This window comes from Sander lucioperca, chromosome 15 (genome assembly GCF_008315115.2).
Source record: "Sander lucioperca isolate FBNREF2018 chromosome 15, SLUC_FBN_1.2, whole genome shotgun sequence".
Lineage (NCBI taxonomy): Eukaryota > Metazoa > Chordata > Actinopteri > Perciformes > Percidae > Sander > Sander lucioperca.
This window is the reverse complement of record NC_050187.1, coordinates 8,592,008-8,617,385: the sequence shown is the minus strand read 5'-3', so window position 1 is coordinate 8,617,385 and position 25,378 is coordinate 8,592,008. Positions and strand designations below refer to the sequence as shown.

Below are 25,378 nucleotides of genomic sequence, written 5' to 3'. Positions count from 1 at the left end.
TATAACAATTATTATTTTTGACTTCTTGGTATTATATATCTAATTATTATAACCAGAGATGTATGTATAAGCTAATAAAGTGTCTTTATGTAAAATCAACTCCTTTGCCTGAAGTGTTCATTGTATCAATGTGTTTTTGTTGGATACATCACAGACTTACTGTAGGCTGTATAGTAATGTGGAAAATCATCCTTAGGGAATAGTTCAACACTTTGGGAAATATCTTGCTTACTTTCCGAGACTGAAATTAGAAGCTTGATATAAATATGTCTGTGTATGAAATTTGGAGCTCAAGACTCATGGTTAGCCTAGCTTAGCATAAAGACTAAAGGCAGGGGGAAACACCAAGCCTGGCTCTGTCTTGTTTTCACAAAATAATCTTAACTCAAGGTCCACTTACTAGCTTTCTCAGAGCTTTCAACTGCATCTCATGGTCTTCATCAACGAGTAGAACCGGCCAAGGTGTCACCATGTGAGTCAGAAATTTGGTTAGGCGAAAACCCTTACCTTAAACCTCGTGCTCTGAGTTGCCTATCAAAAAGACCAGGAGTAGGTGGGGATGAGAAAAGCAAATGAAATACGTTAACAGTGAACGTTTTATATATACTAGGGCTGTCAATCGATTAAAATATTTAATTGCGATTAATCGCACTATTGTCCATAGTTAGTTCGCGATTAATCCCAAATTAATTGCACATTTTTTATCTGTTCTAAGTGTACTTTAAAAGGAATATTTTTAAGTTTTTAATGCTCAAGTGGTATTTCAGACTCTATGCACTTTGGTGGTAACTCAGTTCACATCAACAATACATGCAAATAACTTTAGTCTTGTCCAGAGAACCATCTGGAAGGGCTTTGAAACTCAACTTGCTATTCAAAAGACCCTTTTCTTTATCTATTTCTGCTCAAGGAGGTTTCTTTTTGTTTTGCTTTTTACAATCAAACAGAACAGTTAATCGCGCGTCAAACAATTAGTTGCGTTTAAAGGAATTTGTGTTAACTCGTTATTATCACGTTCATTTAAAAAGTTCTAATATATACAATCCCTTGTTATGTTTATGTAATCTGAGCGGCATGATGTATTTTTACAAAACATATTTGCTAATATAAATTAGCTGTACATTAACATGAGAGGTTGGTATCTGGATGGAGTCTTTGCTGGTATATATACTTCCATTCTGACAAACGTTTGGGATAGATCCTGTATATTATATTAATAAAAAAAAGAAGAAAAAAAAAGACATACAGTATTTTCCCATCAAATTAACTCTTAAAAATCCATTCTGGTGATGGCTCCAGTGTAGCGTGGCAGTTCTTTATCAACAGCTCCGTTAAAACGTGATCAATTAAGGAGCCAACTGCTGCCATTTAATATATGCTTGTTAAAGATGGTTGCTCTCACTGCTCTGTGGCAGCACACTTTGCTAATAGTGCACACACTGCTGCTCCATCAATAACATTACTTGTTGTGTGTTTGTGTGGTAAGCAGATCAGGCATTCTTTATTTATTTTATTCAATTATAGCATTAGTGTATGTGTATTTCTCTGTATGTATGTGTGTGTGTGTGTGTGTGTGTGTGCTCTGTGTACAGTGAACAGATTGCTGGCTGGCTGCCAGAGGAAATGGTCCCCTATTATTTATTAGCTGCGATGGCAAAGGATCAAACAAATTTGAATATGAGCCACCCACGCAGCACTCACTCACTCTCTCTCTCTCTCTCTCTCTCTCTCTCTCTCTCTCTTTCATACCACGCATGCACGCACTCACATGCACACACTCACTTTTCCCTCTCACATACACACATAAAGTGTACAGTTCCCGTAGCTTCACTCTGCAATGCAGCAGTATTGGGCCCTTGGTGTCTCTGTCAGTATGCCAGTATACGTACATGTCTGTTCCAGTTCCTCCATGGCTGGCTGTGCTTGTGAGTCACCCTGTCTGCTCGTCTGCCTGTCTCTGTCCTTTTTTCTGACAACACCCAACTGCTTTCCACATATTTCATGATTTTCATGACTCCCAGTGTCCTTCTTAGTCACTGAGAGAGTTGAGAGGAAAGACAGGAGAGAGTGTGGCTCTGTTTAAACTGGGACAGGAAACCTGCAGAACTGCCTTATAGCCAAAATAGTTGGCCTTCCAAAGTTTAAGCTTAAACTTCAAAGTTGGAAGGAGTGAAAAGCTGATGGACAAATCATCATCACTTTTTTTCTTTCATGTAAGATAATTTTTTGGCCTTTTGCGTTTATTTGACAGTACATCTTAAGACTCAGAGAAAACGGGGGAGAGAGGGCACGACATGCAGCCAAGGGCCATGGGTTTGGAGTCAAACTCAGCCTTAGTACATGGGGCGTGCGCTCCACCAGTTGAGCTACCGTTAAAGTGACATCTTTTAGAAATAGTTCACTTAAAAAACAATAAATTGTACATAGCACTCAGCTCTGTAGAGTTTTTTTGTCAAATGCGTTCAGGAGAACAGAGCACCCGAAAAACTAAAGCATATCAGTGCAGACAACTACTGTATGTAGACAGCAATAAAGAAACGTCTTAAAAAAAATTTGGAACATTACTGTGCAGCATTATTCAAGTGTCTTGTATCTATTTCTGGGCTCATGTAAATCTAAACACAATTATTTTTGCTAAACTATTGCAAAACAAAGCATTTCCCATGAAGGAATTTGTTTTCCACGCATGCGCACAGGAATTTTGGAACAAAAAGTTTTGGGATATTTTTTGTTCGGACCCCATGAAAGTTAGTTTTCACTGATATGCTTCCATTTTTCAGGTACTCTGCTCTCCTTAATGCCGTTCAACAGAAAACTTTTCTGGTAGCATAAAGAACCTATGGAGGTAAATACTAAATACAATCTATATTGTTTTTGGGCGAACTATTCCTTTGAGATCTGAGGTACAGGATGAAAAGGAAAAAGGTGATTTGGTTTTGTGTTTTTAAAGACTGATTAAAATCTTTCTCCACAACAAGAGATTTTTGATGTCAATGTTTAATATCTATTTAAAGTGCTCATATTATGCTTTTTGGCTTTTCCCTTTCATTTATTGTGTTATATATCTTTTTGTGCATGTTATAGGTTTACAAAATGAAAAAGCCCAAAGTCCACCCCAAAGGGACTTACCATCTCCAACAAAAAACACTGTTCACAAACTGCTCCAAACAGCTCTATTGTAGTCCAGCCTTTACTTCCGTAACGAACGTGCGTCACTTTCTAACACGTTATAATGCTCGCCTAGCTGCTAGCATGGCACGCCCTCATACTCTGCTACTGACTGGGTAGTAGTCCTTACCTAGGTACTGCGCATGTGCGATTCCCAACAAAGATTGAACAGAAGTGAGATGTCTCACTCTGTAGCCAAATCAGAGAGCTCAACACACAGGGTGAAAAGAGGAGCTGCAGCAATGTGTAGTACAACAAAAATATGGTGTTTTTTGGAAATCTGAATAGTATAATGAAATGGACACTTAATACATTATTAACAGAAACAATGTACACAAATCTTAACAATTTTAATGTTGCTGTGGGACAAAGAGACTAGACTCCAATCAAATGCCATGTATGTAGATATTATGTTTATATAGTGGATCGATACAAATAACACAACACCTCAACAGGCCAGTGGCCTGATGTTTATACTTGTGCGCTGGTGTGTGCGTCGAGCCGGCATGTGTGTGTGTGTGTGTGTGTGTGGGGAGTAGGTGGTAGAGCGAGGGAGAAGTGAGAGAGTGACAGCGATTAGCTTTCGAGCGAGTACCGACTCTAGAGTATAGTGTAGACAAACAAAGTGTCTTCCCTGTGTTTTCTGACCAAGGTGGAAAATCTAGAGCAGGAAAAGTTAACCCTCTCCTTGATTTCATAACGCCATACCTGTCTCTCTCTCGTTGACTGACTCGCTTGTGTTGTTCTTGTGTGTCCGACTATGCGTGCTTTCGAACACCCGCCCAACTCTACCTCTGATTGGCTTACCATGACATTTTACTCAACCTCAGCCAATCGTCAGCATTTATGCGTCGTGCACTGCCCAGTGCCACTAGAACAGTAAAAAAAAGTATTTGCCTCTCGGCTCAGACTCAGAGATCTAGTTGGTCTGATGAAAAAACAGCTTCAAATATAGTAACGCGCCGCATTTTTTGGCAGTAACGGTAACGCCGTTATTAAGATGGGAACAGTACACCAGCGACATTAATACTCTAAATATTATATTATAACAAACACAAATCATCTTGGCAGTGGTGTCATTGTTCTATTTAGAAATTATGCAAAAGTATCACAGTTGTTGTCATGGTTTTAGAGCTTGTTTAGTCCCAGATGAGCAATCTTCCCTTAAGGCTCATAAATTATACAATTTTGTTTGTTAGGACTTATATTTGTGCTTTCGTGTAAGGAAAATAGTCTTTTATAGGGTACAATTTTTTTTGCTGAGCACTGTGGTAGTGGCTGTCTTAGCCCACTCATCCAGCATGAAGGTAACAACTGTTCTATGACTATATTATTCCTCAGATGTAGCTTGAAAGGAGTCAACAACAGGGTCCAGGGTATGCCTTGGAGTCTCCTCCCAGTTGAACGAGCATGAAAAAAACAGATCAGATGCCTGCAAACATCTCAAATGGCTCCTTTAGACCAGAAGGAGCTGAAGTTCTGCTCTGCTCCATGCGGATGTCTGAGCTCCTGACCCTGTCTGTTAGGGTGAGCCAGGGCATTCTGTGAAGGAAATTCATTTTGCCTACTTGTGTCTCAATCTTTTGGTCATGGCAATGACCATAGGTTAGAGTTGAAACGTAGATCCAGTCCCGTACAGTCCTGCATTACAGCACCCATCCAACATCTAACCCTCAAACAACATCCCGAGATACCTGAACTCCTTTACTTGGAGTAGTGAAAAGGAATATTCCTCTGAGGTAATTGTGCTACAATATACAACACCATACACAATGTGATACCATTTAATACAGCAATGTTTTTCAGCCTTTTGTTCTGCCATGACCCCCTTTGCAAACCAAAAGTTTATGCGTCTCACATTGCCAGACCTTACTTCAGGCATCAGGCTAGCACATATACAGTATTCTGGGATAGGCGAAAAGAACGCTGGGTTGTTTGCATTTCTTTAAACCAATCACAATCGTCTTGGGTGACGTGAGATAGTCTCGGGAAGGAACTTGTTTTGGTTGAACATTTGCACCCCACAAAAGAAAACACCACATACAATATTAAATGAAGTTAAAGGACAATTCCGGCGCAAAATGAAGCTAGGGGTTACCATGGGTACCGAGTCACCCATTCTCTGGGATATGTTTTCATGCTAATCGAATGTGACCAGTTTTAGGGCAAACCGCTAATTAGCTAATAACACTTGTCGTCGGGGCCACGCGAAAGTAAAAAGAAATCGCTATTTCTATACCACTAACAAGGCTCCAAATAGCACCACACTTCCACGGTTGCTTAATGAGTGTCCCTACATGTAAACCGAAGCATTGAGAACTTTGTAAGTGTACAGACAGTTTATTAAAAAAAATAGTTTAGAAAGACTGTACCTTCACGTATACAGGCAGGCGTCATCTTGGGAAAACAGTCACAATCAGTCGAACGACGAACGCTGTGCAACCAGTAACCAGTAACATAGATCAAGCACGGCATTTTGCACCGGAATTGTCCTTTAACTGTTCACACAATACAGTAACGTGAGCTATTTAAATTAGCTGGATACATGGTTAATTGTCATTTGCTCTTACCAGTGACTTACCAAAACTTGCCATGCTTAGCATGTAGCTTGCTATCTCCAAGGTTGTTGTTGTTTCCCATTGTTTCCCTGGAAATGTACTTCTGCTGATCCAGACTATGCGCAAACTATGTGCCAACTCCAATTCCACCACACCCTCACACACCCCCGCAGTTCAAGAACCACTGCACCACAGTGTAGGCAACTTGATGAAACACAACACCATAAACAATATATAATAAACCATCTGCCATCATATTGCCATGCAGTGTCACATCCAATTGTGAGAAAAAGAAAAAAATGCATGTCAGTATGACATACAATATGACATACAATATGATATAATACCGTAACACACAATACAATTGCATATTGCCACTGTCAGATAAAAACCTCATAAGGTTTATCCAAAGGTTCTGGATAGAGTTACATACTGTAATGCTACGTTTCCACTGGCTTCCCATTCATTGTCTATGTAAGCAGCTGTGCAATGCATTCTGATAGTGTCGGAGCGAATGCATGTCCTTTCAAAAAGCAGGGCATGTAATAAAGTTAGGGTTCAGGCTACTTTATGCAAATCATGGGTGTTCAGCTCGACTAGCTGCCTCTTGAAAACTCACGAAAATCTTATAAATTGACCGTTGTCGATCTGAAATAAAGACAGATTCAGCAACTGCATAGCCTATTTCTCACAAAAAATGTTTTCAGAAACACATTTCGGTGAACTATTTTGTCTGTTTTAAAATTCGGGAGCAGACAGTCCCACGTGAAGCATTTGTCCAACCAGGTGCAGCCATAGCGGTTGTAGGAGGGTGTAGCCTGTTTTCTTTGCTTGTCAGTGGTCAGTGAAGAGAAACTGATAATTGACGCGTCCACCAAGCACATTTTATGGCAGCAATCCCTGCCGCCATGAAATGCCACATTGGGCACGTACCATCAACCTTTGGTTTGTACAGTTAAAGGGGAATGTACTGTAACTGCAATGGCCTTGTTTTAAAAATATAAACCCAATGAAAATGTCATGTTCTGTTGTTTTTGCTGCATTATGATAAAATATGGCATGCCAGCAGCCTGGCTTAAATTTGAATGTACTTTATTCTACAGGGCCAAGTTCGAAGTCATAAGTTTGCTTGGCCCTCCTACTGCCAGCCCTGAGGCTGAGGGCCTATTTTGGGTTTTGGCATGGAAATCTAAGGCAGTGGGCAGTTTGCTACGTTTCCACTGGCTTCCCATTCATTGTCTATGTAAGCAGCTGTGCAATGCATTCTGATAGTGTCGGAGCGAATGCATGTCCTTTCAAAAAGCAGGGCATGTAATAAAGTTAGGGTTCAGGCTACTTTATGCAAATCATGGGTGTTCAGCTCGACTAGCTGCCTCTTGAAAACTCACGAAAATCTTATAAATTGACCGTTGTCGATCTGAAATGAAGACAGATTCAGCAACTGCATAGCCTATTTCTCACAAAAAATGTTTTCAGAAACACATTTCGGTGAACTATTTTGTCTGTTTTAAAATTCGGGAGCAGACAGTCCCACGTGAAGCATTTGTCCAACCAGGTGCAGCCATAGCGGTTGTAGGAGGGTGTAGCCTGTTTTCTTTGCTTGTCAGTGGTCAGTGAAGAGAAACTGATAATTGACGCGTCCACCAAGCACATTTTATGGCAGCAATCCCTGCCGCCATGAAATGCCACATTGGGCACGTACCATCAACCTTTGGTTTGTACAGTTAAAGGGGAATGTACTGTAACTGCAATGGCCTTGTTTTAAAAATATAAACCCAATGAAAATGTCATGTTCTGTTGTTTTTGCTGCATTATGATAAAATATGGCATGCCAGCAGCCTGGCTTAAATTTGAATGTACTTTATTCTACAGGGCCAAGTTCGAAGTCATAAGTTTGCTTGGCCCTCCTACTGCCAGCCCTGAGGCTGAGGGCCTATTTTGGGTTTTGGCATGGAAATCTAAGGCAGTGGGCAGTTTGCTACGTTTCCACTGGCTTCCCATTCATTGTCTATGTAAGCAGCTGTGCAATGCATTCTGATAGTGTCGGAGCGAATGCATGTCCTTTCAAAAAGCAGGGCATGTAATAAAGTTAGGGTTCAGGCTACTTTATGCAAATCATGGGTGTTCAGCTCGACTAGCTGCCTCTTGAAAACTCACGAAAATCTTATAAATTGACCGTTGTCGATCTGAAATGAAGACAGATTCAGCAACTGCATAGCCTATTTCTCACAAAAAATGTTTTCAGAAACACATTTCGGTGAACTATTTTGTCTGTTTTAAAATTCGGGAGCAGACAGTCCCACGTGAAGCATTTGTCCAACCAGGTGCAGCCATAGCGGTTGTAGGAGGGTGTAGCCTGTTTTCTTTGCTTGTCAGTGGTCAGTGAAGAGAAACTGATAATTGACGCGTCCACCAAGCACATTTTATGGCAGCAATCCCTGCCGCCATGAAATGCCACATTGGGCACGTACCATCAACCTTTGGTTTGTACAGTTAAAGGGGAATGTACTGTAACTGCAATGGCCTTGTTTTAAAAATATAAACCCAATGAAAATGTCATGTTCTGTTGTTTTTGCTGCATTATGATAAAATATGGCATGCCAGCAGCCTGGCTTAAATTTGAATGTACTTTATTCTACAGGGCCAAGTTCGAAGTCATAAGTTTGCTTGGCCCTCCTACTGCCAGCCCTGAGGCTGAGGGCCTATTTTGGGTTTTGGCATGGAAATCTAAGGCAGTGGGCAGTTTGATTTCATTTAAAATGCTCTTCTTCTTTCTCTCATTGCTCTGAATGGGCAGTCATAAGTGAGCAATGGGCAGTGAGGCAGATAGTCAAGCTAAATGAAGGCATACATCCTGTGCATATTAGTCCCTTAAATCACTGGCATGCACACACACTCCTTTCTGCCTCATTGACCCTGCTTGTTCTTACATAATTGTCTGCTGAGCCTTCAATAACTGCTGGCTAACATGACCTTGCACGATGGTAACAGAACCTAAACTCTCCTTCCATGCCATGCCACGATCAGTGATTGTCAGTGTTTCCACTGGTTCAGTTTCAGTCACTGGGCTCCACTAATCCTGGATTGTGAAAACTCCTTTTCCCAGGAGTCACTGCAGGTGCTCTGCTCCAAGCACTCACAAAATCAACAAAAGAAATAATTTATTTAGTGTTTATTTATATACTTTATTTTTAAGTTTTAGGGTATAGCACATACACTAATAAGAAACAGAAGAGAACAGTTAGGTCACTGAGGGTAATAAAGTACAAGGAAGAAAAAAGAAAAAAAACAACTTACTATATCATTGTGAGAAAAGAGGAAAGAGACCAACCAAGTTAGCCCCCGCATGACAGCACAAAAGAGATAAAGTTCATATAGAGTCAGTAATAGTCTCAGTCCATCCAGTCCACACAGATAACCAAGAGTATTCTTTATGGCAAGTATCTGGGGAACATGCCTGGAAGTCCAATGTTAACCCAAGCAGACCAATCACAGAGTAAATAGGGGAAAGGAGCGCACAATACAACATACTGTATCCATTCCACGTACCACATTTAGTCTAATACATAGATACATTTTTTTTAAATAATAAAAATAATACATTAGTAAATAAACTAGAGTGAACACAGATTTTTCCTTTCTTTCTAAGCAATATTTCTACTCACATTTAATACCCATTTTAACCAATACTTCTGACATGTATTAATACAAAGTATTAAGGAGAAGATTTAGCTTTTCTATGTCGAACAATTTACAATTGCTATCCACTTTCTTTTTGTTGGTGGTTCCTTTTTCTAGCCACTTCTTAGTTGTAAAAAAGAAACTGTTTTGACTGAGAAATGTGCGTATCCTTTGTCCGGAGGATCTTCAAAAATACAACCCAATGCCATTTCATTTTGTATGATGGGATGCAAAATAGTGACATCACATTGCATTATACAATATGTTACATGGCGTGCTCCTGTCCCTTATCATATCTTCGGAGGGAGCAGTGAGTTATGATGCAGGACAGCTTCTCAGTTTAGGGCTTTGGGGTGTTTTATGCGTGTGTGTGTGTGTGTGTGTGTGTGTGTGTGTGTGTGTGTGTGTGTGTGTGTGTGTGTGTGTGCGCGCACGCGGGGGTTGTTGAGTGGGTGTATGAGAGACAGCAGCTTGTAAGTTTGTATCAGAAATTTACTCTGACAAGCTGAAGTCTCTGCTACCAAAACAGTAAAACTACTGAAGACATTCTCATTTAATATACAGTATTGCCAATTCCTCAGAAGATTAAAGGATAATCAGCACAAGCCCTGTACTTTTAAAGGAGCAGTGTGTAGGATTTAGGGGGCTCTATTGGCTGAAATGGAATGTTAAACAATATGTATTATGTTTTTATTAGTGCATAATCACCTGAAACTAAGAATGTTTTTTTAAGCTAGGGAGCAGGTCCTCTTCCAAGGATCCCGCCATGTTGCACCACCATGTTTCTATAGTACAGTAGCCCAAAATGGACAAACCAAACACTGGCTCTAGACAGTGTTTTTACATTACCTGAAAGCCACCGTAGGTTCTACTACACGTTTCGAACATAGACTGTAAAAATAATAATAATAAAAAAAAAAAAATAAAAAAAAAAAATAATAATAATAATAATAATTACAGTGGTTATACTAAGGGAGGTTATAGGCTGTGGTGAATAAGTGGTGTTTCAGGAGTTTTTTTAAAATGTCCAGGGATGTGGCATTTCAAATATCTGAAGGGAGGGTGTTCCAGAGGGATGGGCCTGCAACACTAAAGGCTCTGTCTCCAATAATGGGCATAGCGTCACCCATTGGTCTAATGTTTTGAAGCCTTGAGTTTGCATTTTGGCCGTCGCCATCTTGGTATTTTGGAGCCAGAAGTGACCATATTTGGACAAAGTAAAAAAAAAGTTTAAGATGAACACATGGACAACATCCAAAAACGCAGTGTGTACACAGTGCCATGGATACGCATTTCTAAGCCTCTGTCCTGATTGACAGGTTGGCGTGTAGCCACGCCCTAAAGCATCCCCTGCTTTATCGTCTATTTTAAAATCAATGGGACCATAATTTACAAAATGAACATCATGCTGTATTGAAGAAGACATGAAACTAGCGATTGAGGCCATAAACTCATGACTCAAAGACATCTGTAGAAATTGACATCTTTTTGGAGTCGCCCCCTGCTGGAAATGACATAGAATGCAGGTTTAAGGCACTTCACTTTTTAGGCCCAGAAGTAGCTGCTTTGTTTGTAAAGGGAGGGGTGGGGAACGGGTATTGAGTGATTGAAATCTGCAACCTCACCGGTAGATGCCACTAAATCCTACACACTGCTCCTTTAACGAATGAATGAATTAATGAATTTATTGGTCGTAATCAAAGGGTAGGGTCAGAAGCTTCAGCTTATATAAGGCGCCCCTTCTCACATTTTTTTTAAGAGTAACAAACAAATTGGCAAGGAAAAAATGTATAAGACAAGAAAGATAAAAATAAATTATACAAAAAAACTAAAGAACATATACACTTACCCAGATAACTTTCTACATACATGCATACATATAGTGTGTACTTACCTACATATATACATACATACATACACGCCTACATATACCCACAAGCTTTATACAGAACTAACACAGTTTTCTGGTTCACCAGGTCCATGAATTTCAGTGTTTTTGACTTAAGAAATAATTAATTAGTATGATCATTGAAGCCAACATTATTCACAATTCGTATTGCTCTTTTCTGAACTGTGGTTTTGCATGCATTACCCCAAATCTCAACACAGTACGTTAAATAAGGTAGAATCAGCGTGCAGATCTATGAACACTCTTGTTCATAGATCTGTGGTTAAGAAAGCGTCTGACTTTACTCAACACCCCAGTGCTTCTGGAAATGTTGGATCTTACATGATTTACTTGTGGTTTCCAACTGAATTTATGGTCTATTGTTACCCCTAGAAAGGTATTTTCATATACTCTCTCTAACTCAACAGTTTCTATCCTTAAGCTTACTTAAGTTAAATGTTTTCAGATTTCCAAAAATCATAAACTTAGTTTTTTTCAAATTTAAAGATAACTTGTTTACATCAAACCACAGTTTCAATGTACCTACTTCTACTGTTACCTTCTCCATTAGCCTTTGTAAACAGTCATCTGAACAAAGAATGTTGGTATAATCTGCAAAAATTACATATTTCAATATATTGGACACTTTGCAAATATCGTTTATGTACATAATGAATAATTTTGGTCCAACTATCGAACCCTGTGGCACGTGATGTTACCTAGCTTGGACATGGCATTGCCCACTTGTACATACTGACTCCTATTTTTGATGTAGCTCTTCAGCCATTCCAGACCTACACCTCTGTTTCCAAACCTTTCCATAATATCGTGGTCTATGGTGTCAAATAATTTCCTAAGGTCTATGAACACTCCAACTGCAAACTTCTTTGTGATCAATAAGTTCCATCAAAGCCATCAATGTCGATCTACTTTCTCTTAAAACCATATTGACAATCAGTTAATATATTGTGTTTTTCAACAAAGCAGTCCAGTCTGGCAACAAACAGTTTTTTTTTTTTTTTTTTCAATTATCTTTTTATTTATTTTTAACATTTTAGTAACATAACAGACAGAAAAGAAAAAATAATAATAAAATACAGCAAATTAAATGAAGTCAGTCCATGGTCACAGATCACAGTTCATCCTTTGTGAATGTTATGTAAACATGCCAAACCCTGTTATGATATAGCAGTGTCAGAGGTCCATAAGCGGTTCCCATATCCTTCGGAAGACATCCCCCTTATTCTTTAGGGCGTATGTTCGTTATTCCAGACTTAAAGTTTCATTTAGGATTTGTTTAAACAGATTAAATGATGGGGGTCTTTGTTGGTTCCAATTGAGCAAGATGCATTTCTTTGCTATATAGGACATTATGATAATCCTCTTCCTGCACGTGGTGTCCAGTGCCTTGTCCAATTCGTACCAAAGAGGTACCGTGTTGGTGTAATGTCCAGCGGGGTTTTCACAATCTTAACAGTTAGATCATGTACTGCCTTCCAGAAATATTTTAATTTCCTACATTCCCAAAAAACATGCATAATCGACCCTTTACATGTTTTACAACGATGGCATCTGGGGGATGAGTTAGGAAACATTTTACTTAAGCGGAGTGGAGTAAGGTACATCCTGTGCATGAATTTATAATTTTGTTCGATTATTTTATTACAGGACAGTGAGGAAAAAACATTCTGACATATCGTATCCCACTGATCTTCATCAAAAGCACGACCCATATCCTTCTGCCATATGTTCCTAAGTGGGGTCAAGGAGGAGCTGTAATGGTCCAACAAAGCACTATAAATTACAGATATTTTTCCTTTTAATGATGTTGATTTTACCAAAATCTCCTCGAGATTTGTCAGCCCCAAAGACAGGAGTTTTTCCCCTTTTAGGGTGTTTATTAGATGGCGAATTTGTAAGTATTTATAAAAGTCCTGTTTTGGAATTTCATATTCTGACATTAAAACAGCAAAGGACTTGAGTGTATCCCTGGCAAACAATTGTTGAAATTGATGTATACCATTTCCTCTCCACTTTGCGAACAAGGACCCACCAATAGATGGGGGCAGATCTGGGTTTAAGGATAAGGGGGAAAGCCTGGAGATTCTGCCAAAATTCCCACAGAACTTATTTATATCTTGCCAAGCCCGAAGAGTGTTGTACACTACATATGTTTTTGTTATTTGATGTAATGCATTTATGTTGTTAATGAATGATAGCAATGTTGTAGAAATAGGAGTACAGAGTTCTTCTTCTATGTCTATCCAGTGTGCATTATTACGTCTTTGCACCCAGCTAATCAGGCCCTTTGTCTGGGCGGCCCAATAGTACATCTGTAAATCTGGTAATCCCAGTCCCCCCTTCTCTCTAGATTTTGTTAAAGTTTTAAAAGCTATTCTTGGTAAAGAATTTTTCCAGATGAAAGAGGTTAACATTTTGTTTATAGATTTAAAGAATGTTTTATCCAAGTAACAAGGCAGTGACTGAAATAAATAGCTAAAATGGGGCAGAACATTCATTTTAATTACATTAATTCGTCCGAGAAATGAGATGGGCACCCTTGAGTCTATTAGAAACTGACGAGTTAATTAATAATGCATTGGATTTTGTGAAATTGATTTTATAGCCTGATATTGTTCCAAATTTAGTGATAAGGTCTAATACTGCTGGGATTGATCGCTCGGGGCTGGTTAAGTATAGGATTATATCATCAGCATATAGTGAAATTTTGTTCTTTGTTTTCCCGATGTTGATACCAGCAATCTCTTCATTAGCCCGTATGGCTTCTGCGAGTGGTTCAATTGCCAAGTTAAATAAAAATGGAGATAAAGGGCACCCCTGCCGGCAGCCTCTAAACAAATCTAATTTTTCAGTGAGGGTACCATTTATACATATTTGGGCTTGTGGGTTGCTATACATAGTTCTGACCCACCCAATACATTTTTCGCCAAGATTAAATTTCCCCAGAACGGCAAACAAATATGACCACTCGACCCTATCAAACGCTTTTTCTGCGTCAAGCGAAAGTAGTAGAGCTGTTCTGTTATATAGGGCCGAGTGGTCAATTATATTTAATAGCCTCCGGCTATATATATATTGTCAGATGCATAGCGTCCCTTCACAAAGCCGGACTGGTCGGGATTAATAATCTGGGGCAACAGGTCTTCCAGTCGACATGCAATTAATTTTAATAATATCTTAAAGTCAACTGGAAGTAATGAAATTGGGCGAAATGATGCACATTCAGCAGCTTCCTTGTCCTTCTTGTGTATTAAAGATATTATTGCTGTCTTCATAGTGTCAGGAAGAATTCCATTTTCAAAAAAATCAGTAACCATGGGCATAAAAAGTGGCTCGATTTGCACCCAGAAAGCCTTATAGAATTCTACAGAATATCCGTCCAAACCTGGAGTTTTTCCGGAGGGCATTGACTTGATTGCTTGTAGCACCTCCTCTGGGGTGAATGGAGCACTCAACTGCCCCTTCTCGTCCTCTGAGATAGAGGGTAGGGATACTTTTTCCAAAAATCTATGGATATCCGTTGCGGAGGGATTTTCTGACGTGTAAAGCTGTGTATAAAAATCAAGAAATGAAGACTTAATTGATTGTATATCATATTTCAACTGGCCTGCCGCATTACGTGTACACTTTATTGTGCTTTCTGCACGTTCTTTTTTGAGTTGATAGGCTAGAAGTCTACTTGGCTTGTTACCATATTCATGATATTGCTGTCTGGTAAAGAACAGAAGTTTTTTGATATGCTCTGTTTGAATGAGATTGAGATTAGTTCTGGCTGTATTAAGTTTTCCTCTGTAGGAGATTGTTTATGGCATTGTTCCAAATTGGTTAACTCTTCCTTAAGTTGTTCTGTTTGTTTAATAATAGGTTTTTTTTTTGCAGATGCGTAAGAGATCAACTGGCCCCTAATTACTGCTTTAGCTGCATCCCACATCACTGCTGGAGTCAACAAACAGTTTTTCAAGTATTTATGAAAATTGAGATAAAAGTGAGTCTGTAATTTGTCTATACTTTTTTATCTCCAGCCTTGAACAGTGGAATTACTTTTGCTGTTTTCATTTTGTCCGGGAAGCTGCCCAATTGGAATGATAGGTTACAATTGCACGACAGACGCACTACAATGGCTGAAATGACTTCCTTAACTATAGTCATGTCAATCCCATTCCAGTCTATGGATTTTTTGTTTTTAAATTTGTTTACAAGTTCAATTATCTCATTCTCTCCCACTTTTCTCAGAAACATTGATTCCGAATTTCTGGCTCCATAAAATTGTTCTACACTGCCCTCATCTGGTGGTATAATTTCCCCTGCCAGATTGGGGCCTACTGATACAAAGAACTTATTACAGTTTTTTACAGTTGCTAGGACGCATTTCTCAATACTTGGGTCACTTTTTCAAAACTCTTCACACAGTGAGCACAACAGAAGTATATGTGGGCTAAACTGTGGATCATTTATCATTGCTTTGGCACAAAATGCATTCAATGACTACATCTTTCAAATGACATTCATTCTTTTCTCACTTCAACACAACAACCGCCAAAACTCTATGTACCTACAGGCCAATTTGCACATGCTAACATACTCTTTTCAAAACTTAAACTTAAGTTCAAAACAATAACATAATAAAAAACTGAATAAGACAGCAATTTGCTACATTTCTACAGTAATATTGTAATGAAATATATTTTGAATCGAAAAATGAAATGCTATGAAAACAATTGGACAATTGGACCAACCACAACTGATTCTCATTATGGCTGAACACCTACACAGGTGTTACTCTTTCAATTTCATTACAAAAGGAGACAACCTCAGAATAGTTTTGTATTGTGACATAAACATGGACCCAGCCAGAGATGGAGAAGTGGCTGAAAGAGGAAGAAGAGTGGCTGGGAGGGGGCGAATTCATATGCGTGGTGGAAGAAGAAGAGGAAGATCAAGAGTTGTAGTCTCAGATGAGATTAGAGCTACTGTAATTAATCATGTAATCAATCATGGTCTCTCAATGAGAGAGCCTGGTCAGAGAGTGCAGCCAGATCTGCAACGCTCAACAGTGGCATCTATTGTTAGAGTTTTCCGGCAAACCAACAGGTAACTTGTATTCTGCATGGCTACTGACTGAGCTGCACATTACAGAAGTAAATAGAGCAAAGCCTGCAAACCAACTTGTGTGTAATTGCTTTTGCTTTTCTGCTTAGGATTCAACGTCTACCTCACACAGGTGGGAGACATAGGATGTTCACTGATGTGCAATAAACTGCCATTGTTGATATGGTCATCAGAAACAATATTATAATAAAACTCACTGAGATTCGCAACAGAGTCTTGGCAGACAACGTTACTTTTGAAAATATTCACAGTGTAAGCATAACAACTATTTCTAGAGTCCTGAAAAAACATCAGGTCAGGATGAAGCAGTTGTATACTGTGCCTTTTGAGAGGAACTCTGAACGTGTCAGGCAACTCAGGAACCAATATGTCCAGGTAAGATCACAATACTGTAAAATACAGAACTGTTTTTGAACAAAACCAAACACACACAAAGACATACATTTTAGGTAATGTACTACTGCAATAGCCTAACTCTTATGTTGCCTTGTGGATTTATTTTAGAAAGTCATGGAGATTGAATGCTGGCAAACACCCCACATTTGTGGATGAGGCGGGTTTCAACTTGGCCAAAACACGGCGACGAGGAAGGAATGTGACTGGGAAGAGAGCCACAGTGGATGTCCCGGGCCAGAGGGGTGCCAACATCACAATGTGCGCAGCAATATCCACTGATGGACTGCTGTTACAAAAACCACTAATTGGGCCATACAACACTGAGCATCTCCTTGCATTCCTGCATGATCTCTATGAAAGGGTTGTGCTAGTTGAGGAAAGGGATGCAGAGAGAAGAAATCAGCCAACATTTATAATTGTATGGGACAATGTGGCATTTCACCACTCCCGTGCAGTCACCGAGTGGTTTGCAGCCCATCCCAGAATGATGTCACTTTTCCTCCCACCTTACTCTCCATTCCTCAACCCCATAGAGGATTTTTTTTTCCTCATGGAGGTAGAAGGTTTATGACCACCATCAACATAATCAAATATCCCTCCTGGAAGCAATGAATGCTGGATGCCTGGACACATCAGCAGAATAATAATACCAGAAGATTCTTGCCTAGGTGTATTGCCCTAGATGTTATAAGATGTGATGTGGATGAGAACCTGTGGACAAATGCAGAAGACCGAGTAGATTAGCATTCCTATTGTACCTGTATCAGTGGATGGTGTGTACAAATTCTTGTATTTTGGAATTACTCAGTGCAAATAAAAGACATACAATATATTGAAGCGTACTGCATCATGTCTGATTTATTCCAGTAACATATTGCAGTGAATTCTAAACAGTAGAGAGGTGTCCTTGTTTTACATAAGAAAACATTGTATAAGGATACCTGTTGTTAGTGTGTTTTAGGTCATTGTTTTGTGGGTGACAAAGTGTGTTTGTTGGCTGTCAACCTTTGCTAGTGTTATGGGAGAAGGAGTTGATTTTGAGACATGTATGAAGTGATTTGGTAGTTTTAGTGCATTTTGAATATGAAATGAACTGCTGTGCCGAGCTGAAAGTTGGTTAAGAGAACTGCGTTAAGAGTTTTGAAAAAGAGACCTAAGTATTGAGAAATGTATCCTAGCGACTGTAAAAACCTGTAAAACCTTCTGCCACTGCGTTCATGTCACCGACAACTTTTCCGTTGTCAATAAAATGACTGGAGTAGCTGGTACCGGTTGATTTATTTCTGATCATTTTATTTAATATATCCCATGTTCCCTTAAAGTTGTTTTATTGATTTCAAGTTTATTATCAAAATACTCCTTTTTACTTTTTCTAATTATATCTGTTAGTTTGTGTTTGTATCTTTTGTATTTGATTTCTTTGTCTTTGGATCTATATTTAATAAATTCTTTGTACATGCTATTCTTTTTCTTTCATGCATTTAATATACCCCTGGTGAGCCAAGGCTTATCCCTACTTTTGTTTTTCCTTTTGCTTTGCCTGAATGGACAGCTTTTGTTGTGAAGTGCTAGGAAGGAGTCAAGAAATTAAAATTTACATGAAGATTCCACAGGTGATGAATGATATTCAGTTTTCATTTTTATACATCCTGTATGCCAATGTATCATTAATAAATAATACATGTTAATTGATTATTATATTTAACTTTACAAACTCAAACTCTTATTTATGAGAAGTACTGTTTATTGTTAATATATTCTGTCTGCACACATTTTACATCATCACTTTTAGCCATTTGTAACTATTTGCTTGAAAGGTTACTGAACATGTGCACAAGCAGGTACAGGATATACACTCAGACAGAGTGTGTGTGTGTGTGTGTGTGTGTGTGTGTGTGTGTGTGTGTGTGAGTGAGTGTGAGTGAGTGTGAGTGCTGAACAAAGAAAGAGGATGAAAAAGTGTCTCAGTAGCTATACTGCTTTCGCATCCTTCAGTGTCAGCCAGGCCGCCGCTCTCTTGCTATTCTCTGGTGTAGATCCCTCAGCAGCAGACTTTAAACTGTGTATTTGAATAAGTGTGTGTGTCTGTCTGTCTGTCTGTCTGTCTGTCTGTCTGTCTGTCTGTCTGTCTGTCTGTCTGTGTGTGTGTGTGTGTGTGTGTGTGTGTGTGTGTGTGTGTGTGTGTGTGCGAGGATATATGAGGAGCATGGTGTTTAAGGAATCAGATCACAATCTGTAATGCAACTCTGCAGGGTTGGGAGACTGGGGAGGAAAGAAGATGAAGATCGAGAGGGGCAGAGAGAAGAAAATTTCCTATTGTTCTATGACATAAAAGGAAGTTTTTCCTCGCCGTCGCCGCGCTAAGTGCAATTGCTCTTGGGGGAATTGTTGGGTCTCTGTAAATTATAGAGTGTTGTCACCTACTCGATCTGAAAAGTGTCCTGAGATAACATCTGTTATAATTTGACACTGTAAATAAAATTGAATTGAAAATAGAATACTTAAGACAATCATTGCAAAAGAAACCTGCAGAGGTCATGAAGCTTACTTTAGAAACATACCACGCTGCAAAGTCAGCCAGAGAAGAAGGCATACATTTTTACACTCTGTTGATGTTACACACAGGAAATACACACATGCACAAACAGGACCTATACATGCATTAATGGAGAGATGTCAGAGTGAGGGGGCTGCCCATTAAAGGCACGCTGAGCAGTACTGTAACTGGCGCCTCTGCAGCTACCAGTACACACAGTACGCAAGTACATACTTGGTCTGTGCGACCCTGCGGTTCCCAAGCCAAGTCCCAACAGACTGAGCTACCGCTGCCCCCCCAATTAGAGAAAGTAAAGCAAACTGGTGGTAAACTGCCTATCAAATTGCTGCTGAACTGCTGATAAGACACATGTACTATCCCATCTGCTGTAATTTTGTAATTATTTAATTTAAATAAATGTCTGTTAAGTATATCTATCACTGAATGAGGTAACACACTGGTGGTTGAGCCTATGGGTCACTGATGGAATTATTGCAGTGTTACAGACTGGATGTCTGGTATGACATTTCCCAGAAAAAAAAGCATTGTATAACAGTTTTTCTTCATTGTATAGACACAAAAAAACTATACAGTTGTGTTCAAAATAATAGCAGTCCAAAATCACTAACCTCATAAATCAATTTTTTTAGTAGAAGTGATATTTCTACATGGCAAATAATTTACTAGTAAGTGTTGTAGAGTCATAGAAAACCAACAGACCCAACAGTCATGACATGCATGCTGCTCATTCTGTGTAATTGAATCTGTAATTGAAAGGGGCACGTTCAAAATAATAGCAGTGTTGTGTTCAGTTAGTGAGGTGATTGATTCTGTGAAGAAACAGGTGTCAATTATGGCCCATATTTAAGGAAGGAAGGAAGCAAATGTGCATGCTGGTTATAGTGCATTTCACACAAATACTCAGCAAAATAGGATGAGGAACAGCGGACTTTGATTAAAAAGTTGATTGGAGAGGGGAAAACATATAAAGAAGTGCAGAAAATTATAGGCTGCTCAGCCAAAATTACTTCAAATGCCTTGAAATGGCATCCAAAGCCTGAATGACGTGGGAAAAAACGGTCAACTACCATTCGAATGGATCGAAGAATAGCCAAAATGGTAAAGGCTCAACTAATGATCAGCTCCAGGAAAATCAAAGAAGACTTAAAGTTACCTGTGAGTACTGTTACAATCAGAAGAAGGCTATGTGAAGCAAAGCTATCAGTTAGAAGCCCCCGCAAAGTCCCATTGCTGAAAATAAGACATGTACTGAATAGGTTGAAATTTGCCAAAGGACACATTGACTGGCCAAAGGAGAAATGGGGCAACATTCTGTGGACTGATGAGAGCCAAATTGTTCTTTTCGGGTCTAGGGGCCACAGACAGTTTGTCCGACGACTCCCATGCACTGAATTCAAGCCACTGTACACTGTGAAGACAGTAAAGCATGGTGGTGCGAAAATCATGTTATGGGGAGGTTTCTCATACTATCCTCTATAGTCTATCCTCTAGTCCTATTTATCGCATTCCAGGGATCATGGATCAGTTTCAATACATCAAAATACTTTAAGAGGTCATGTTGCCTTATGCTGAAGAGGAAATGCCTCTGAAATGGGTCTTTCAACAATATACATAGAAAACTTGTGGGGTGACATCAAAAATACTGTTTCTGAGGCAAAACCCAGTAATGCAGAGGAATTGTGGAATGTAGTTCAATCATCCTGGGCTGGAATACCTGTTCACAGGTGCCAGAAGTTGGTCGACTCCATGCAACACAGATGTGAAGCAGTTCTCAGAAATGATGGTTATGCAACTAAATATTAGTGCAGTAATTCAAAGTAAAGCAAACCACTGAGACATTTTTCAGTTTATACAGTAAATGTTTGAGTTTGTAAAGAAAAATGCAAATACTGCTATTTTTTTGAACAGCCTAATATTCCTTTTTCTTCACTTTCTGTAAAGGTATAACACAAACTTGATCAATTTTGGTCATGTTTTGATTTGGAATTGAATGTGCAGTGTTCCCAATGCATTGATATTATGGACTTAAAAGCTATTCTAAGGATTTTGAGCATTATTCACTTTTTTAAACACATTGCTATTATTCTGAACACAACTATACATACATTTATGAAAACTTAAAGCTCATGTATCAATAAAAAGACTCCAAATGGATAGAAAGGCCATTGAGCTGTTTGCCCTGGTTTGATTATTTGATTTGATTAGTACAAAAAAAAAATGTTGATTGTTGTTAGTTGTCCTGGTGACAACACATGTCAGTGGGGAAAGTGTGTCACAGTTCGCATGGAGGAGAGCGGGCAGATGCAGCTCGGGAGACGTTCTCTGGAGCAGCAGGGAGTGAAGATGATGGACAGTTAGACCCAGCCCGCTGTTCGGCACTTTTTCTGTAACCAATGCATCACAAAAGCACAGCAGAACCAGCAAGCCGGCAAACCAGTGGACGACTGGTTTGCGACTGGTGGCTAAATAGCTTGCTAACTCTGCCATGCCCCACGCCACACCGGTACACACGAAAAACGAGCGGACAATGTTGTCAGTGCTTTGTGTGGATGAAGCATGAACTTGTTAAATTTGACACATTTAGCGGCTGGCTCTCTGTCTCGTAACATTACTGCTTGATTGGCTGTTACTGCAAAACCTCACCTCTGTGACTTGCTGCAAGTCAATTTACACCGAAGTTAGCATAAAAACGCACACTGCTCTGATCATTCAAAAACAGAGGGGGGGATGTTTTTTGATCATGCACAAAACAAAAAACAAAAACAAAACATACAAAAATTAAACCAATACCATGGATAGTGCCACCCAGCAAGGCATGCCAAAACACGTATTAATAAACTTCAATATTCAATGGAAAATAATATCAAGATGAAATAACATGGTGTCAACATAAAACACAGCGCTTTCAAGCCAGGGAGTGGAGTTCACATCCCAGCGAAAACAAAATACTTAAAACGCCTGTTCATTTCTCGGGAGTGTTTTAATCCAAAACTATTGTTGTTTTGGTGCGTAAACTTAGCTGCCGTCGCCTCATGACGCTCACTTTTTCTCAGCTAAACTCATCTACGGCCCCTGAACGGACCGTCATCTGGTGGTGCCTGTAGTCGGCTCACAGTCACGTATTGGCGGCAAAACAAATCTATCAACTGCTGCTGATACGGGGTCAGCCCTATGTTCCCACAGCCCAATGGTCCCACAGCCCTATGCTCCCACATTTCTAGGACATTTTCAAAATTAGCTCTTGTGTTCCTACATTTCCCTTCAATTTAAGCCCTATCCTCCTACAAGATTTTTTAGGGTTAGGGTTAAGTGGATAAAATCTGATACAAATTCATGAAAAAGTAAATGTAGGAACATAGGGCCTAATTTTGGAAAAAAATCTTAGAAATATAGGAACATAGGGCTGTGGGAAGATAGGGCCTAATTTTCAATGAAAAATAAAATCTTAGAAATGTGGGAACATAGGGCTGTGGGAACATAGGCATGCTCCAGCTGATAGCCTGATCTGATCTGATCTGTAGCCGGCGTCACGGAGCTCCGTAGTGGCTAAACACAACTATCAACTGCAGCTGATATGACGGAGCTCTGTAAACACAACTACCAACTGCTGCTCAGATTTTAACGTTCTTTCGCACTATAGACTGTTCATGCAGCACTTTACTTAGTTTAAAATATTTTTATTTTAGGTATATAATACATGGTGTATTGGTGAAGTAACATTGATCACTTTAAGAGGGGATACATTTTGTCCCTACAGGGGATAAAAATAATTCAGCAGAGGTAGGGATATATTGACCAGAAAGGGGAGAAAAAAACGCATCCTCCCGGAAAATCACACACTACAGACAGGTAAAGACAGGGCTGTATTGTACCAACATATTAAGCAAACCCCTATCAGGTGGTCTCTTTCCAGTTGTTTTGGTCTAGTTCGATTATTGTCTATCACACTAGCCCAAATTAAATGAACCAAACGGGAAACACACCAGTGTTTTATTAAACTGCAATGAACAGGTTAGGTGTGAAAGCAACCATAGTTCTTGAGTTTAGTTCCTGGGGCTCCTTATTTCCTGGGAATATTTGATTAAAAAAAAGGCTGTAAAAGGGCTTGTTGTTGCTGGTCCAAAGGTAACGCAGTACAGAGAGATAACTTGAATTACAATAGAAAGACACCCGTATTCTTTGTCCCATTCACCCTTCTCGACTCCCTCTGTCTCTAAATGTTAGAGATACAGAAACACAGGACGCTGGATAAGTGCTGTATTGTACATTGTACATGTATGATTAGTGAATCTTCTACAATGAAAGTACTGTAATCACCTATAACCAAAAATAACACTGCTAACAAATACCAATAAATGGCAAACAGTCAATGTGTTCCCAGCTCGGCTATGCAAATGTGAATTGAGCCCCTCATCTGAGCAATGCTTTGTTTACTCAAAACCAAGACGGATGAGCTAACATTCCTCCTGCTACTCTGCCACTATTGGCAAAACAACAGCCCCCTGATTGCAAGTGCTGTTCATTTGCATTGGACACATGGTGGAAATGAGATTCCCATGGTGATGGATGGGCTCAGTCTCCATGCTATTTAAACAGGCTGACTGGAGACCTGTGGGGGGCTGTTTCCAGCTCCACACAATCCCAGTTTCTATATCCACTGTAACCTCACAATCCCTTCTCAATATAATAGACTTGGAAAGGGAATTGCCACTATGGTGGACTAATGCTGTGTTACCACGCTGGTTTATTTTGCAAAATAACTTGAGAATGTCTGTGTCCTAGTGTGAAGGATCTGGAATATGAATAATGAGATGTATGTTTGAAATATCTTTACACTGTTTATGTAAAATAAAATAAAAAATATAATAATAATAATGCCAAAAAATAAAAAATAAATATGAAGCAAGAATTTCAACATAAAAGTCGCATCTCAAAAGATAGGTATTGATATTTTCACTCTGCATCGATGATATCGCCCCAGATGGATTTACATCGTTACACCTCAGCTGTTAAATGTATTTGATAAATTAAATAAAGTTGTCACAGAAAAAAAAAAATAAATAAAAAATAACTTGAGAATGATACAGATAAATAGAGATGACATTAAAGCAACACTAAAGCACTTTTCTACTTCGCTCCCCCTACATGTTTGAAGCGGAATTGTCCGCATAATGTCTCATTCGAACTACAGATCCGCTACCCGATCTGGCAAACTTGCATAGTGCGGTTATAGCTGATAGAGGGCCACAAAGCGAATGCAGAAGTGCCGTTCACCCTGTTACGAGTTGATGAACCACTGAAACATTATTTTGGTGCAAGTTTGCCAGATCGGGTAGCAGATCTTTAGTTTGAATGAGACATAAGAATAATGGTAATGGTAACGGTAATGGACAATTCCGCTTCCAACCTGTAGGGGGACCAAAGTGGAAAAGTGCTTTAGTGTTGCTTTAATTGATCAGCTCTCTTCTAAATACTGTACAACAACTCGCTCGTCTGGATCCATGCGGATGACTCATATCACTGCAAATGAGGCTGCACTTAGGGCTTTCATATCAGTGCAATGCTGGGGGCTGTTCGTCCACAATGTTTGCATCTCAAAATGTGGCTGTGACTTTTAATATGTGTCCTTTCCAAAATACTAAAGATCTTTTTGAAAGTGACTAAGGCTGTGTTCACACTGCCTGTCTCGGTCCGGCAAAAACGCAGGTCTTTCCATTCATTTTGAATCCATTCAGGAATGAATTCCTTTTGGCTAGTTCTATTGCATCTCTGACATCAATGTGTTTGTATCCAAGCAGACAAATGCATTACAAGATACACAGTAGCACTAACATTAGCTGTTGTTGTTAATGGTACAATGTTAATGCCTAGTATTGCTGTCAATAGCCCAGTAATGAGGGAATCCACTTCATTCCAACTGTAATCAATAAGAGTGTTGTCTGAATGAGGCCAGTGTGGCTGCAGGCCAGATGGATAAATACCTCTGTACTGAGCCTCTAT

General features: G+C 39.4%; 1 protein-coding gene across 1 annotated transcript in view; it reads left to right on the top strand.

Annotated features, from left to right (window-relative positions):
- Positions 1-6,582, top strand: part of LOC116047880 (coiled-coil domain-containing protein 85A-like) — a 52,230-nt gene extending 45,648 nt beyond the window's left edge. Inside the window, exon 5 of the transcript XR_004104498.2 lies at positions 6,572-6,582. The gene's annotated coding sequence lies outside the window, so the exon portion shown is untranslated. The remainder of the gene's footprint in view (positions 1-6,571) is intronic.
- The last annotated feature ends 18,796 nt before the right edge of the window (positions 6,583-25,378 follow it).